The following is a 13,774-nucleotide window of genomic DNA, read 5'->3' on the forward strand; positions in this document are numbered from 1 at the left end:
TAAATACTTTTGGAGTGATTTTAGAACCACAAAGGGTTCTTTTAAATTAGTGCAGCAGTGATGGGATTTTGCCAAAACGCAAATTAAAGCTGTGTCAACAGTATACCTCCAATGTCACGAGAGACACAACTCCCCGTGTGAAATCCTTGGAGGACGAAATAATGGCGCTTCAAGAGTTAAAAATGAAAAACACAGGATGGCAGGTATGCATAGAAAATTTAAGAACAAAAAAGAATTTATTGACCAAATTGCTAGACGTTACCGCACAAGGAGCTCTGGTCAGGTCACGGTTTCAGACTGTGGAGTGTATGGATGCACCGTCTAAATTCTTTTTTAATTTGGAAAAAAAGAATGGTCAAAATAAGATGATACATGGCCTGTTTTCTGATGATGGGACACTTTTAGTGGACCATAGAGAAATTCGAAAGAGAGCAGTCGGGTTCTACAAGGAACTGTACACGTGTGAAATCTCCGATGAGCAGGCCCATGATAACGTCTTCTTGAAGGATCTCCCTCAGGTGTCAAAGGAAACGCATGCAGACCTCGGAGGGGCGTTGACCCTAGAGGAACTGCTACGAGCCCTCCAGGGTATGGAGAGTGGCAAGGCACCAGGGATCGATGGTCTACCGGCTGACTTTTATAAGTCTTTTTGGCCTGACATGGGTGCAGACCTACTGGAGGTACTGGGTGACAGTTTAGTCACGGGGCGGCTGCCACTCAGTTGTCGCAGAGCAGTATTGACTCTGTTGCCCAAAAAAGGAGATCTACACGACATAAAATCATGGGGACCTGTTTCAGTTCTCTGTGTAGAATACCGACTGCTCTCCAAGGTATTGGCAAACCGACTTAGTAAAGTCATGGAAGAGGTGATCCATCCAGACCAGACCTACTGTGTGCCGGGTAGATTTATTCATGATAACATTTCGTTCATTAGGGAGGTCGTAGAGGTCGGAAGGATTTTTAATTTGGAATGTGGTTTGGTTTTAATTGACCAGGAAAAGGCTTTCGACAGGGTTGAGCATACCTACTTATGGAACGTTTTGTCTGCTTTTGGTTTTAATTCGGATTTTATAGATAAAATAAGAGTTCTGTACTGTGACAGTGAAAGCATACTGAAGATTAATGGTGACTTGTGTGCTCCTTTCAAAGTTCATAGGGGAATAAGACAAGGATGCCCGCTATCAGGCATGTTGTATTCCCTGGCAATTGAACCTCTTTTAGCAAAACTGAGAACAGAACTGCAAGGTATAACAATTCCAAGGTGTGAGGGTGTTTTTAAACTATCAGAATATGCAGACGATGTGGCGATACTTGTTGGCAGCCAGAGGGATGTTTATACGATGCTGAAGATCACTGACGGTTTTAGAATTGTTTCTTCCGCCAAGGTAAACTGGGATAAAAGCGTGGCGTTTTTAATCGGGAGATGGTTAGGCGGTGTCCCAAGCCTTCCAGACCGCTTATTATGGTGTAGAGATGGTTTTAAGTATTTGCGGGTGTTTTTAGGAGACAAAGGGTTTATGGGGACAAACTTCGAAGGGACTGTCGAGAAGGTAAAGGGTCGGTTGGAGAAGTGGAATTTTTTGGTTAAAAAAAGTGTCCATTAGGGGGCGTGTGCTTATAATTAACAACCTGGTAGCATCATCCCTCTGGCATAGGCTTGCGTGCATCGATCCCCCAATACATGTTTTATCTAAAATCCAGTCAATTTTGGTTCATTTTTTTGGGACAGTCTACACTGGGTTCCACAGAGTGTTCTGTTTCTCCCCAAGGATGAAGGGGGACATGGACTAGTGCACCTGCAGAGCAGGACTGCAGCCTTTCGGTTACGCTTTGTGCAAAGGCTGCTATAAGGACCTGTAAATGCAAACTGGAAGGCTGTAGCATGTGTCATTTTACAGACACTTGAAGGGCTGGATTTACATAAACCTCTTTTCTGGATGGACCCGAAAAAGATGGACATCAGGAAACTTCCTGTTTTTTACCGTAATGTTTTTAAAGTGTGGGGACTTTTAACAGTGCAGAGAGTACAATGCTCAAGTTCTCTCTACTGGCTGCTGCAGGAGCCAATCATAAATGGTTCCATTTTAGATGTATCTCAGAGAAAGCTGTTTCCTGCGCTTACGGAGGGGTTCTGCAGGGCTGGAGTCGTCACTCTGGGAGACCTACTGACCTTAGCAGGACCGGAGTTTAGGAACATGGTGGCAGTTGCTGGACACATAAAGATGAAGTCAGTCCGTGTAGTCACGCAGTTCCTTGTGGAATGGAGGTCCTGAACATGCTGAAGGAATATTCCGGAAGGTTAAGTAGTCCCAATGACCAAGATCCTTTTCCGGATTTTAGTGTCTCGGCAAATGTACGTGAGTGCTCAGGTGTATTTTTTAAATCTGAAAAACTAAGTTTTGTGGGTCCCAAGTTACCATCTGGGAAAGAACTGTACAAAATTTGTGTACTATCTCTAAATAAAAAGTTTCTGGACAAAAGAGTCGGCACACCTTGGCGTTCTGTTCTACAAATAAAGGAACATGTAAAGCCACAATGGAGAGCCTTGTACAAGTCACCATTAACAAAAAAGTGTGGGGATTTACAGTGGAGGATTTTACACGGTGCAGTGGCTGTTAATTCTTTTATCTGTGTTTTAAACCCTGATGTGAGTTATGAATGTCCTTTCTGTGCCGTGAGAGAATCTGTGTTTCACATGTTTATGCACTGTGTAAGATTGAAGCCTCTTTTTACTGTTTTACAGAGACTGCTTGGCCATTTTAATGAGAGTTTTACAATCGAAACTTTTATTTTTGGTTTTAAATACTCTCAAAAAAAAAAAAAAAGGTTTAAGTGTCAGTTGATAAATTTTATCATAGGGCAGGCAAAGATGGCCATATATGTCAGCAGGACAAACAAAATTGAATCAAATTCAGGGGACAGTATTTTATTGGTTTTTGTGATTCTGTTAAAATCTAGGATATTAATCGATTTTAAGTTTTACAGAGATGAAAGACCTTGTACCATTTGAGAATATATGGTGTCTGGAAGGGGCATTATGTGTGGTTGCAGAAGAAAAAGTGAGATTTCATCAACTTTTAGAAGACTGTGTACATACTGTTTGACACTTGTTTGCTTTTTTATATTCTTTACTCCCTGTGGGTTTTAAAGGCAACTGGAAGGAGAATTATTTTAATTATCTATCTATCTATCAATCTATCTATCTATATTATATATATATATACAGTGAGGGAAAAAAGTATTTGATCCCCTGCTGATTTTGTAGGTTTGCCCACTGACAAAGAAATGATCCGTCTATAACTTTAATGGTAGATTTATTTGAACAGTGAGAGACAGAATAACAACAAAAAAATCCAGAAAAACGCATGTCAAAAATGTTATAAATTGATTTGCATTTTAATGAGGGAAATAAGTATTTGACCCCTCTGCAAAACATGACTTAGTACTTGGTTTAAAAACCCTTGTTGGCAATCACAGAGGTCAGACGTTTCTTGTAGTTGGCCACCAGGTTTGCACACATCTCAGGAGGGATTTTGTCCCACTCCTCTTTGCAGATCTTCTCAAAGTCATTAAGGTTTCGAGGCTGATGTTTGGCAACTCGAACCTTCAGCTCTCTCCAGAGATTTTCTATGGGATTTAGGTCTGGAGACTGGCTAGGCCACTCCAGGACCTTAATGTGCTTCTTCTTGAGCCACTCCTTTGTTGCCTTGGCCGTGTGTTTTGGGTCATTGTCATGCTGGAATACCCATCCACGAGCCATTTTCAATGCCCTGTCTGAGGGAAGGAGGTTTTCACCCAAGATTTGACGGTACATGGCCCCGTCCATCGTCCCTTTGATGCGGTGAAGTTGTCCTGTCCCCTTAGCAGAAAAAAACCCCCAAAGCATAATGTTTCCACCTCCATGTTTGACGGTGGGGATGGTGTTCCAGGGGTCATAGGCAGCATTCCTCCTCCTCCAAACACGGCAAGTTGAGTTGATGCCAAAGAGCTCCATTTTGGTCTCATCTGACCTCAACACTTTCACCCAGTTGTCCTCTGAATCATTCAGATGTTCATTGGCAAACTTCAGACGGGCATGTATATGTGCTTTCTTGAGCAGCGGACCTTGCGCGCGCTGCAGGATTTCAGTCCTTCACGGCGTAGTGTGTTACCAATTGTTTTCTTGGTGACTATGGTCCCAGCTGCCTTGAGATCATTGACAAGATCCTCCCGTGTAGTTCTGGGCTGATTCCTCACTGTTCTCATGATCAATGCAACTCCACGAGGTGAGATCTTGCATGGAGCCCCAGGCCGAGGGAGATTGACAGTTCTTTTGTGCTTCTTCCATTTGCGAATAATCGCACCAACTGTTGTTGTAGCCCATTCCAGACTTGTGTAGGTCTACAGTCTTGTCCCTGACATCCTTGGAGAGCTCTTTGGTCTTGGCCATGGTGGAGAGTTTGGAATCTGATTGATTGATTGCTTCTGTGGACAGGTGTCTTTTATACAGGTAACAAACTGATATTAGGAGCACTCCCTTTAAGAGTGTGCTCCTAATCTCAGCTCGTTACCTGTATAAAAGACACCTGGGAGCCAGAAATCTTTCTCATTGAAAGGGGGTCAAATACTTTTTTCCCTCATTAAAATGCAAATTAATTTATAAAATTTTTGACATGTGTTTTTCTGGATTTTTTTGTTGTTATTCTGTCTCTCACTGTCCAAATAAATCTACCATTAAAATTATAGACTGATCATTTCTTTGTCAGTGGGCAAACGTACAAAATCAGGAGGGGATCAAATACTTTTTTCCCTCACTGTATATAATATAGATAGATAGATTGATAGATAGATATATATAAATATATCAATTTATATATATATATATATATATATATATATATATATATATATATATATATATATATATATATATATGTAAATTTATTTGACTTTTTTTCTTTTAGGGTCATTTGCAATGACTCTGAGGGACCGAAATAGGTCGATGTAGCTTTTAAAAGCTTGTAAATAAAAGGCCTTTGAAATTCAATTCTCATTCTCTCTCTCTCTCTCTCTCTCTCTCAGGATTGTGGGTAGCGGGCGAGAGTACAGGTGGCTAGAGCACGTCTGAGTGTTTGTAGTGCTTTTTCAAATACTTTCTTTTCTGTTTTCTTATTCAGCTTTTTTTTTTCTAAAGTAAGAGTTTAAGTGAAGTTAACAGTGTGCGAGCCGACTACTGTTGGCAGAACTCGCTCCAAAATGGAGATTTCTCTCGTCTGACACTGAGACATGGGTGTAAATGTACGCCGGATGATTCTATACCAATTGAAGAAGTTCTCACCGCTTTCAGTAATCAGGTTGGTGGTTTAAACATCATATCAGCTTCTCGGATGAACAAAGCAGTGGTGGTTTTTCTTGCCGAAGTTGAAATGGTTGTTGCACTAATTGAACAGGGGCTAATGATAAACAATGAGTATGTTCGTGTGTTTGCACTCTCCGGTGTCTATAAGAAAATCGTGCTGTCTAACGTGCCTCCTTTTATTAAAGATGAAACTTTAAAAAGTGTGCTCGTGCGCTACGGAAAGTTAACAGCACCGATCAAAATGATTCCGTTGGGTTTAAAAAACCCGGACATTAAACACATCATGTCTTTCCGCCATTTCACCTACATGATCCTAAACACACAACACGAGCCGCTCTCTCTCTCTGTTAAACTAACGCTGGAGAATAAAGATTACACCATCTTCATCAGCTCCGAACAGATGAGATGTTTCGTGTGTGGCGAACACGGCCATGTCAGACAGACATGTCCGAGCAGACAGGAGAGCACACAGGTAGAGACACCGGCAGACCCAGCGCGTGCCGGGCAGCCGAGCGTGTCTACAGCTCGCGCAGTGCCGGTGACGAGTCCTACTGAGCAACTCGAGGCAGAAACTCCCACTAACCAACCCGAGACAGATGTCACACCTAACACTGTCAACACTGCTGAAACCCCAACGGGCCACAGCGCTGATCCAGCTCCACAACGTAACCCTAGCGTTTAACTGAAAAAAACTGTAAAAAAGCAAGAACCTCCTCCCCCACAACCTTGGTCCCTATCTCAGACAAATCCCACCGGGAGTGAAGTGCACTTACAGCCTCGGTCCCTGTGTCAGACCGACCTCACGGGGAATGAGGAGCTCTCACAGCCTGTTCATCCAGAGGCTGATCCTAACGTATCACTAGAGCTAGAGGAGGAAATGCAGGAAACTTGTTCTGAGATAGCTTTAGAAAGCTCACAGCTTGATGGCTCAGAAAACGAACTTGAAGATCCAGGGAGTAGCTCTGATGAGGACGTTGATTCCTCAGGGATGATAGCTAGACTACACAAAACTTTCAGTAGTTCTCAGCTGATTACCACATTACAGATAAATGCTTTTTTAGATCTGACAAAAGGGGTTAAGAAACTCAAAATTGAAACCTTCTTTCCCGATCTCTCACGTTTTTATTTGTCATGTCACGTAGTAATGCAAAATGCCACTCTTGAAGAACTTGACCAACAAAAACACTACCGTCTGAAAAAAATTATGCTAAAAGTGAAAAAGACGATACAACACAAGTTCAAAAAGAAGGGGCAATGTTAACTTAAATAAATAAAAAAACATGGCCTCTCTAAACATTGGCTCACTCAACATTAATGGATGCCGTAGTGGTGAGAAGCGTTTCAGTCTTTTTAATTTTCTGTTCCTAAAGAAGGCTAACATAGTATTTCTACAAGAAACACATACAGACAACAGTAATCAAATTCAGTGGTTAAGTGAGTGGAAAGGTCAGGCTTTTCACAGTCATGGCTCAAACATGAGCGCTGGGGTTGCTATATTGTTCTCTGCAGATATTCGAGAACAAGCAATAAACGCAGTAGAAATTATACCTGGAAGGATGCAGAGAGTAGATATTGATCTACACGAACTCTCGCTTTCCTTGATTAACGTCTATGCTCCCAACATTGGCACGGAACGCGGCAGTTTTTTAAATCTTTTGGATAAAGCCATCTCAGATATCCCTCAAGAAAGGATCATCGTTTTAGCTGGAGATTTCAACTGCACTTTGAATCAGAGTGTAGATCGGAATCATGGCAAACCTCATCCTCGCTCAGCAGAAGCACTTAGAACCGTGGTACAAAACCATAATTTAGTAGATGTGTGGAGAGAAACTCTACCCATAGACAGGCAGTATACTTGGCTAAAATCAACTTCCGGAAAGATTCTTGCAGCAAGACTCGATAGACTTTATACTCAAAAATTCAACAGAGGCAGATTTTATAACTGTTATATTCATCCCACTCATCTTTCTGATCATCATTACATTTCTGTCGCTGTCACTACCACACTGAGCACTTCCCGTCAACATCACTGGCATTTTAACAACAGGTTATTACAGGATCATCACTTTATTCACGCCTTTACACTTTTCTGGAAGTCTTGGAGAGAGAGAACGGTTCAGTATACATCAGTAAACCAGTGGTGGGACATTGGCAAAGTTCAGGTTCAGATCTTCTGCCAACAATACACGGAAAATAGCACCAGAGAAATCAAGGAAAGGATCAACTTTCTTGAAAAGGATATACTGAAACTCAGCAGCTCAATAAGCGAAGAAGAAGAAACAAGAACAAAAGTAACGCTGGAGAAGAACAAAATTCTTCTGAAAAACTTGTATGACGAGAGAAATCAAGGTGCCATGGTGCGGACTAAGTTTATACAATATAATAAAATGGACTCATCTACATCTTTCTTCTTCGCGCTGGAGAAAAAAAACAGAGAAAAGAAGTCCATCAGCCACTTGAAACTACCCAATGGGCAAGAAACCACCGACAAAGATGACATCACTTTACAAGCGTTATCTTTTTACGAGAAACTGTACAACAGCCAGCCATGTGATCCCGAAGCAATTGAAGAACTCCTGAGTGGACTACCACAGCTGAGTGAGTGTGAGAGGAATGAACTCGAGGAATCACTCTCGCTTGAAGAGCTCAGTACAGCTGCTCACCAGCTGTCAAACGGAAAGTCACCAGGGCTGGATGGATTGACCTCTGAATTTTATAAAACATTCTGGCCTTTGATTGGCCCAGACCTGCACTTTGTCATACTCAGATGTATGGAATGAAAAGTTTTACCCCTCAGCTGTAGGAGAGCTGTAATTACTCTGCTACCCAAAAAAGGAGACCTTGGTAGCTTAAAGAACTGGCGTCCTGTGTCTCTCCTTGGGACAGACTATAAAATCTTTTGGAAGGCACTAACAAACCGCCTTAAAAGATTTTTGGCCACAATAGTACATGAAGACCAGTCATACTGCATCCCAGGACGCTCAATCTTTAACAACCTTTTTCTGGTGCGAGACCTGTTACACCTCACAGAGCTATATAAGGCAGAGATGGGTCTAGTGTCACTAGAACAAGAGAAGGCTTTTGACAGAGTGGATCATGGCTATCTCTTTAAGACCCTAACAGCTTTTGGCATTGGTGGACGCTTCATCTCATGGATTAGGCTGCTGTACACTGATGTGTACAGCATGCTGAAAATAAATGGAACACTAACAAGAACGTTTTCCGTGCACAGAGGTATTCGACAAGGCTGTAGTCTGTCCGGTCTGCAGTACACTCTCTCCATCGAGCCCCTGCTAAGACGCCTGCGAGAAAACCTGCAAGGGTTTTCAGTGTTAAGCCCTGATCTATCTGATGTGACCATAATCAAACTCACAGCATACGCTGATGATGTGACGGTGGTAATCAGATCTGAGGATGACATCGGTCATATGGTTTCTAGCCTCGATGTCTTTCAGAGAGCATCATCTGCACGCGTAAACTGGAACAAAACTGATGCCTTGCTCCTAGGCCAATGGCAGGAGGAGAATATACCTCACCTCCCACAGGACTGTTCATGGAGCAAGGAGGGAGTGAGAATACTTGGGATCTTCTTTGGCACAGATCGATATATGCAGAAGAACTGGGATGGATTGACCAGTAAGGTTACTGAAAAGCTAAATAGATGGAGATGGATTCAATCACAGCTATCTTACAGGGGCAGAGTCCTAGTGATAAACAACTTGGCTGCCTCGATGCTATGGCACCGTCTGACAGTATTAGATCCACCTCAAGAACTCCTACACCAACGTCAGAAGTGCTTTGTAGACTTTGTCTGGAGCGGTCACCATTGGATACCATCCGGCGCACTGAGTTTACCGGTGTGTGAGGGCGGGCAGAGTCTGATCCACTAACCTGTGCCATGGGTTAGTTTTGGGCTTGCAGTACTGAGGTTTGCGGGAAGAATGGGACTCGACAGACAGATGTTCTTAATGTCTAATAGTGTCACAAAGGCCGTGCCTGTCAGTCACTATTATGGAACAGTTTTTAAAACCTGGTCTCAGCTTAGAACGCAACGGAAAGATCATTATGGTCTGAACGAACCACTCTTTTACAACACCTGGTTCCCTGAACAAACTGAGTCTAGAAGCGAGATTACTGCTTTCATCTCAGCAGGAGTAGCCAAGGTGGGAGATCTTATTGACCAGGATAAGCGAGAGTGGATACAAGTACACCAACTTTCCAAAGAGATTGGAGGCAGGTCAGAGAGGATTGTGGGGAATGTGGTAAGGACTTTGAAGGCTTTGTTCCCCACACCCCTACTGACGTTCATAAACAACTATATGACTGGAGATCCTGATCAAACGTCTTTTCCAGAGTTGTACATAACTCCCAGCGAAGCTCCAGACGACGACGGCACAGGCCAGCTTCTCTTGTACACAAGACTTAGAAACGTCCGCTTTTCAATGATAGCAAAAGACCAATTGTACAACTTCTGCATAAAAAACGAACTTTCAAGAGAGCTCAAAGGACGGACAGACAGAAAGTGGAGAATACACCTATCCACTCCTCCGTCTCAGTCCCCCATGTGGAGGCTGCTCTATAAGAGTCCCCTACCAAAGCGATCTGGAGACCTACAGTGGCGAGTTCTTCACTCTGTGATGCCGACCAATATCTTCCTGTTTAAGTGTAACCTCACGGACTCTCCCCTCTGCAGGTTCTGTGGACTACCAGACACTGTGTTCCACTGCTTCTGCGACTGCCACAGACTGGACCCTCTTTTGAATACACTGGACAGAATAATTAACGATCTCGGGTCACCCTTTTCTAAAGCAATGTTTATTTTAGGTTGTAAATATTCCCGTTCACACAGAGAACGATGTACATCGATCAACTTTCTAGTTGGACAGGCAAAAGTAGCCATCTGGAAATCCTATAGACTAAAAGCGGAAGGAAGAGAAATCAACACCGTGAACTTATTCAAAGCTCTAATAGAGTCATGGATTGAACTTGAACATGAATTCCATATAATGAATGACAATGTGGAAATGTTCGAAAAGACATGGTGCGCAAACATGGGTTTGTTTTCTATAACGGATGATGGTGAAATTGTTTTTCACTGGTGATTGTCTTTACTAATTTAACCATTCTTCACCTCCATGTTTAAATGCATAGATTCTCTTTCCTTTTTTCCTTTTGAATAAGTGATGCTTTCTGTTTTCCCTAAACAATTGGTAAATAAAGTGAGTTTAAAAGTCAAAAGTCTCGCTCAGGATTGTGGGTAGTGGGAGGAGTCGAGAGTTTTGCGGGACACTTTTGAGAGTTTGTTACTTTTAATCAATTTCTTCGTTCTTTTTTAAGATTCGTGGAAAAAAAGATTAATCTTAGACATAAAACTTTTTTGAGCGCCGACTTCGGTCGGAAAACTTTGACAAATGGGGTGAAGGGGAGATTTCTCACGCTTGACTCTGAGACATGGATTTAAATGTACACCTGATGACTCCGTATCTGTGGAAGATGTGCTGGTTGCAGTCAGTGAACAGGTCGGTGGTCAAATATCCAGTCAGCTTGTAGGATGAATAAAGCTGCTGTTGTTTTTCTCGCTGAGGTTCAGATGGTAGATGACCTGGTTAAATGCGGACTCACGATTAATGACACGACCTGATTCCACTCGGTCTGAAAAATCCGGATATCAAGCACGTTGTGTCGTTTCGGCGATTTACGAACATGATTCTGAATCAACAACAGGATCCGCTCAATCTGGCTGTAAAGCTGACTAATGAAGGCAAAGATTACACAATCTTTATTAGTTCGGATCATATGCTGTGTTTTTTGAGCGGAGAACTAGGACATGTCAGACCGTCTAATCTTCAAACAACCGAGCGACATGCCAGACAAAATAACCACAATAATAATAATAATAATAATAATAATAATAATAATAATAATAATAATAATAAACTTCATTTTATAAAGCGCCTTTAAAGCAGCTTCTCAAAGCGCTGTACATAAAATCACAGTCCACAGAAAAATAAAACAAATAAAGGTTAATAAGAATAAAAATAACAACATTAATACTAATAAAAATAATTATTAAACAATCGAAAAAGACATCAGCAGTCGAATGCAAGTTTAAAAAAGTGTGTCTTGAGAAGAGCTTTAAAAATGCCAAAAGTCTGGGCTTCCCTGAGTTCAGGAGGAAGAGAGTTCCAAAGTGAAGGAGTATAGACAGAACCATCTCGTTCCAGATGTTAAAACAGCACCTAAAGGGAATCCTGATGCAGGAGATGTAGAAAATCATGATTACAACGAGGAGCGGGTAAGTCAGGCAAGTGGTGGAGAAACATTGACTCAGACAGTAAATGAACATGATAAACCATCAGAAAAAGAACAGACAGAAATAGAAAGTAATAAAGGAGATGGTGAAAGTGAAGCAGCTGTAGATATTTGTACTCAGATGTCCACCATGAGTTCAGAGTATGCTCACTCTGAAAATGACTCAGATGTTGATCTAGAGAGCATAGAGAGTTTTTCTGATATGGATGATGCTGAAGGAACAGAGTCTCTCAGTGCTAGACTGTACACATTAAAGCAAATTAATGACTTTCTAGATGAGACTAAAGGAGCTCGGAAACCACAAATTGAGACTTTTTTCCCTGATTTAAAGCGCTTTTTGGTGTCGTGTAAAATGGCGATGAATAAAGCAACTGATGAAGAGCTTAGCATTCAGAAGCTTTATCGCCTCAGGAAAATAATAACAAAGGTAAAAGGCATGATTAACCGTAAGGCGAAGAAGGTTTGAATATGTTGTAATGAAGAGAGGAGATAATGAGACCTGTGTTGAGATGTCATTCGTCATTTATTCAATAGTCAGCATCATGGCATCCTTAAACTTATGATCTTTGAACATTAATGGATGTCATGGTGCTGAAAAATTATTCGCTTTGTTCGATTTTTTTAGTTGGAAAAAAGCAAGTGTAGTTTTTCTGCAAGAAACACACACACATATATGGACAATCAGGTGCAATGGCTCAGTGAGCCATGATTCAAACGTGAGTGCCGGAGTAGAAGTTCTTATTTCATCGGATTTACAAATTCAAGACAGTAGAGCTGAAGAAATTATTTATATTTTATATTTATATTATATAATTTACGCTTTGAGTTATCGCAATCTCTTATTAATATTTATGCTCCGAATGATGGGGCAGAAAGAGCTTCTTTTTTTTAAAAAGTAAAAGACGTTATTTCAAAAGTTTCGCAGAATAGAATAATAATTTTAGCTGGTGATTTTAATTGTACATTCGATTACACTATGGATCGGAATCATGTTGAACCTCATCCAAATTCGTCTGAGACTCTCAAAACCGTTGTTCAGTTTCATAGTCTTGTAGATGTATGGAGAGAAGCTTTCCCTGGCAGTAAACAATATACATGGGTGAAAATGAATTCTAATACAGTTTCCAGTGCACGACTCGATAGATTTTATGTTCAGATGAACGACAGAGGAAGATTTTCCAATAGTGATATTTCGCCAACACCATTTTCGGATCACCACTATATTGCAGTAACTATAACGCAGAGTAACACATATTATAAGATTTGGCTTTTAATAATAGATTATTGCAAGATAAAGTTTTCGTACAATTAGTCGCTCAGTTTTGGGGAGAGTGGAGAGAGAGAAAATCACAGTATAATACTTTAAGCCAGTGGTGGGATATTGGAAATGTACAGATCCGGCTCTTGTGCCAACAATACACAAGGAGTCACCTGACTGAACTAGGAAAAGGTTAAGTTTTTGGAACAGCAGATTCTGAAGCTAAGCAGCTCCATTAGTGATGGTGAAGAGATGGAAACTGCAAAAATGCTTGACGAGTACAACATGATTTTGAAAAATTTGTATGAAGAGATAAGTCGTAGTACATCCATACTGGGAAGATATCTTCAGTTAAACAGCATGGATTCTTCAACAACTTTCTTTTTTTCATTGGAAAAGAACATCAGAGAAAAAATAATATAAATCATCTTAAATTGTTAAATGGGAAAGAAATAACAGAAAAGATTTTTTTTTTTTTTCGCAAACTCTATCTTTTTATGAAGAATTATATACTGCACAACCCTGTGACCTTGGAGCAATTAATCTGCTTTCAGATGGACTGCCGCATCTTGGACATGAAGATAAAGCAGAGCTGGAGAAACCTTTGTCCTTTCAGGAGTTAACGGAAGCTGTCCAGCAGCAATCTTCGGGGAAATTACCAGGATTGGATGGCTTGACTTCTGAAGTTTATAAAGCCTTCTGGTCCCTCATTGGTCAGGATTTGTATGAGGTGTTTCTCGAAAGCTTTGAGTCAAATATCCTACCCATCAGTTGTAGAAGAGCTGTAGTGACTCTTTTACCCAAGAAAGGAGATCTTGGTTTATTGAAGAACTGGCGACCGGTCTCTCTTTTAGGAACTGATTATA

Source organism: Ictalurus punctatus, chromosome 12 (genome assembly GCF_001660625.3).
Source record: "Ictalurus punctatus breed USDA103 chromosome 12, Coco_2.0, whole genome shotgun sequence".
In the NCBI taxonomy this organism is placed as follows: domain Eukaryota; kingdom Metazoa; phylum Chordata; class Actinopteri; order Siluriformes; family Ictaluridae; genus Ictalurus; species Ictalurus punctatus.